Below are 5,000 nucleotides of genomic sequence, written 5' to 3'. Positions count from 1 at the left end.
GCGTCAACTAGAGCTGAGCAGCCGGCCGCCCGGGAGTGTGTCCCGGGGGCCCGCGCGAACACGCAAGCGTCCGCTCAATTATTCTGCAAACAGGAGGAGGCTGAGCTCCCCTGCACCATACACCTCGAAACCCTCTCAGGTCCCGGCGGCGCGCAGCGCCGTCCTAAGTACTTGGTCGGGTTCGAGAGAGGCGCAATCGCCCGGAGTTTGGCGAGTAGACGCTTTAGGTGCGACCACCCGTGCTCCCAACTGAGCTTGCCGCTGCCGACAGAGGCCCGGGAGCGTGCTGTCGTGGCATTGCCGGCGGGAGACAACACGCGCCACCTACGGTGACCGGCAGCTCCAACGCCAGCGCCACAGAAGGACAAAAGCCCCACTTGGGTGCCGAAGCGAACTCTCCCAGCACAGCGCACGCGCCAACACGTCCGCACAGCTGCGATACAAACCACCTGCGAGAACCGCAGAGGCGACCGAGCAGCAGACGGCGTCGCGGCGCCGAGCGCCGGGCGGCGGCGCATCCTCAGCGCACACAGTCCTCAATCGGACCAGCACACTGCAGATGTCCACCGCGCTTCGCACCGGGCCCGCGAGGACCTACTTTGGCCGCACGGCGCCGCGTGCAGGGTGCGCCGGCGCGCAGCTGCGCCGCCTGCCGCCTCCGTCGGCCGGCGCGCCTGCCACTGGCCGCCCCCACCAGCCGGCTGTAGCGCGTGCGCCCACGCACCGCACGGCCAACACGCCGGGAGGCCCCCCCTCACCGGCCGGGGACGGTCCCACCCAGCCACCGCCGCGTATCGCTTCACACCCACATGCCATTCACGTTCGTGGGCATGGTGGGTATCGCTGCAACAACCGGTTGGTAGCTCAACCGATCGTCGCCATCACTGATTCACCCCTAGCGAGAACAACCGCACCACAACGGTTTACCAGTTGTTCATTTGCGTAACGTCACCAGCAAACGTAGGCGTCCATCGCCATTTGCAAATTCAACGATTGTTGCATGCCTGTGTCAGGTGTCACGACACACTGTCTGCCCACATACACGCAACAACATGTCCACGCTTAGCGAACACGTGGAAGGTGGCCCCCGTACGTATGCGATGTCCATTGCGCGAACGACTGTCAACCGGCCTCTGTCGCATGTCGCAGATGTGGAACGCAGTGCACCGTGCTATCACGGTGTGTGAGAAGAGACGACTACGTCTGACAACACGCGCCACTACATCAACAGACGGCTCATGCTGATCGCCATCCAGGGCATACCACACTGCAATCCAGCTCTTATAGGGAGACGACACGTAGCTGAGTGCACAACATTTGGACCGCATGGTTCGCCGTTGTTGGCGCAGTCGTTGTACGGTCACATGTACCACGATGTATCATTCAGTACATGAGGACCAATGTGCAGTACAGTGTGTGATTTGGACGTACAACATCAGCGGACAGTTGACACAGGCCGTACCACAGCGTAGGCTAAGTGCTTCGCCATGCGAATGCCAATGAACAACTGCAAATGCCAATGAACAACTGCAAAGGGCATTGAGCATGTACGTCCTGCTGCCATCCACATTACAGTGTATAGCTGCAAGGTGTTTAACATGAAGCGATACACTGGGGACCGGGCAGTGCGAGTAGCAAACTATATTGCGGGGGTTGCAGTTAGGCAACACTACACTAATTTAACGCGTCGTATGACAATTACAGAGCAGGTTAAGGCCCAACGTGTGTTGGGTTAAGGCCCAACGTGTGTTGGGTTAAGGCCCAACGTGTGTTGGGTTAAGGCCCAACGTGTGTTGGGTTAAGGCCCAACGTGTGTTGGGTTAAGGCCCAACGTGTGTTGGGTTACGTTAAGGGGCAATGTGGGTTACGTTAAGGGGCAATGTGGGTTACGTTAAGGGGCAATGTGGGTTACGTTACGGCGCAATATAGGTTACGTTACGGCGCAATATAGGTTACGTTAAGGGGCAATGTGGGTTACGTTACGGCGCAATATAGGTTACGTTACGGCGCAATATAGGTTACGTTAAGGCGCAATATCGGTTACGTTAAGGCGCAATACAGGTTACGTTAAGGCGCAATACAGGTTACGTTAAGGCGCAATACAGGTTACGTTAAGGCGCAATACAGGTTACGTTAAGGCGCAATACAGGTTACGTTAAGGCGCAATACAGGTTACGTTAAGGCGCAATACAGGTTACGTTAAGGCGCAATGCAGGTTACGTTAAGGCGCAATGCAGGTTACGTTAAGGCGCAATACAGGTTACGTTAAGGCGCAATGCAGGTTACGTTAAGGCGCAATGCAGGTTACGTTAAGGCGCAATACAGGTTACGTTAAGGCGCAATACAGGTTACGTTAAGGCGCAATACAGGTTACGTTAAGGCGCAATACAGGTTACGTTAAGGCGCAATACAGGTTACGTTAAGGCGCAATACAGGTTACGTTAAGGCGCAATACAGGTTACGTTAAGGCGCAATACAGGTTACGTTAAGGCGCAATACAGGTTACGTTAAGGCGCAATACAGGTTACGTTAAGGCGCAATACAGGTTACGTTAAGGCGCAATACAGGTTACGTTAAGGCGCAATACAGGTTACGTTAAGGCGCAATACAGGTTACGTTAAGGCGCAATACAGGTTACGTTAAGGCGCAATACAGGTTACGTTAAGGCGCAATACAGGTTACGTTAAGGCGCAATACAGGTTACGTTAAGGCGCAATACAGGTTACGTTAAGGCGCAATACAGGTTACGTTAAGGCGCAATACAGGTTACGTTAAGGCGCAATACAGGTTACGTTAAGGCGCAATACAGGTTAGGTTAAGGCGCAATACAGGTTAGGTTAAGGTACGACATAGGTTAGGTTAAGGTACGACATAGGTTAGGTTAAGGTACGACATAGGTTAGGTTAAGGTACGACATAGGTTAGGTTAAGGTACGACATAGGTTAGGTTAAGGTACGACATAGGTTAGGTTAAGGTACGACATAGGTTAGGTTAAGGTACGACATAGGTTAGGTTAAGGTACGACATAGGTTAGGTTAAGGTACGACATAGGTTAGGTTAAGGTACGACATAGGTTAGGTTAAGGTACGACATAGGTTAGGTTAAGGTACGACATAGGTTAGGTTAAGGTACGACATAGGTTAGGTTAAGGTACGACATAGGTTAGGTTAAGGTACGACATAGGTTAGGTTAAGGTACGACATAGGTTAGGTTAAGGTACGACATAGGTTAGGTTAAGGTACGACATAGGTTAGGTTAAGGTACGACATAGGTTAGGTTAAGGTACGACATAGGTTAGGTTAAGGTACGACATAGGTTAGGTTAAGGTACGACATAGGTTAGGTTAAGGTACGACATAGGTTAGGTTAAGGTACGACATAGGTTAGGTTAAGGTACGACATAGGTTAGGTTAAGGTACGACATAGGTTAGGTTAAGGTACGACATAGGTTAGGTTAAGGTACGACATAGGTTAGGTTAAGGTACGACATAGGTTAGGTTAAGGTACGACATAGGTTAGGTTAAGGTACGACATAGGTTAGGTTAAGGTACGACATAGGTTAGGTTAAGGTACGACATAGGTTAGGTTAAGGTACGACATAGGTTAGGTTAAGGTACGACATAGGTTAGGTTAAGGTACGACATAGGTTAGGTTAAGGTACGACATAGGGTAGGTTAAGGTACGACATAGGTTAGGTTAAGGTACGACATAGGTTAGGTTACGGTACGACATAGGTTAGGTTACGGTACGACATAGGTTAGGTTACGGTACGACATAGGTTAGGTTACGGTACGACATAGGTTAGGTTACGGTACGACATAGGTTAGGTTACGGTACGACATAGGTTAGGTTACGGTACGACATAGGTTAGGTTACGGTACGACATAGGTTAGGTTACGGTACGACATAGGTTAGGTTACGGTACGACATAGGTTAGGTTACGGTACGACATAGGTTAGGTTACGGTACGACATAGGTTAGGTTACGGTACGACATAGGTTAGGTTACGGTACGACATAGGTTAGGTTACGGTACGATATAGGTTAGGTTACGGTACGATATAGGTTAGGTTAAGGTACACATTGTTGTAAGGAAAGGTTTAATGGGGGGCGGGGCGGGGCGGCCGGTTTGTTGATTGTGATTATAGTAAGTGGATGCCTGCGGCATCATCTGATTTGCCACGTCAGGATGCACCTTTGGCTCATGACAGGCGGCGCTCTCATTCCATGCTTGTGGCAGACCTGTGTCTTTCATTCCTGCCATTGTTTGTGTGCTGTGAGAGGAGGCAGTATTGTGATGTTGGGTGCACCCCTGTGTAGGACATGTGTGGGTGTTGGTGGCTTGGCTGAGCAATGGTGGTTGTCGGGTGGGTGGGATATTCTGTTTTCTGAGTGGACCTCCCAGTCTGGTTATGACAGTGTGGATTGTCTAATGTGGCGGAGAGGATGCACTGGGTGTTGTTCCATGCTGGTGCTTACATATTGTCTGTGTGCGTGTTACAGGCAGAGAGTAGTGCGTGATAAGGGTGTGTGGCTGACGTGTGGTTGTGATTGTGAGCAGAGTCTTTCAGCATGTATACGGACAGTTGTATACATTATCTGTATTCTGATGGCTCTATCTATTACTAATCAGCGCCGTGTATACGTTTAATCCGGTTCCAGTCGAAACTGTTGTATCTCTGTACATTAGTGACACGGCGAGCCCGCTATGTAGTTACTCGTCTCGGCAGCTTCCACCGGTGTATGGCAAATGATTATAAGGAATCAGTCTAGTCGTCAATACCGATGGTGTGACGTCACATGTCTGGGGTGGGGGACGCTGCGCCCTTCCGGTGGGTCATGGCCTAGAAAGACTCTTCCCACGCAGGGGGGCGTGGACTGTCATTGACTCTTCCAGGTAATATACTTGCCGTACGTTCTTGCGACTGCGAGTGCAACGCTCACCGGTACCGACATGGATGGAGCGCCTCCTAGCTGACCGCTCAGCATCGGCATTCGTACA

Source organism: Schistocerca americana, unplaced genomic scaffold, assembly GCF_021461395.2.
Source record: "Schistocerca americana isolate TAMUIC-IGC-003095 unplaced genomic scaffold, iqSchAmer2.1 HiC_scaffold_566, whole genome shotgun sequence".
Lineage (NCBI taxonomy): Eukaryota > Metazoa > Arthropoda > Insecta > Orthoptera > Acrididae > Schistocerca > Schistocerca americana.
This window is presented reverse-complemented; position numbering follows the sequence as displayed.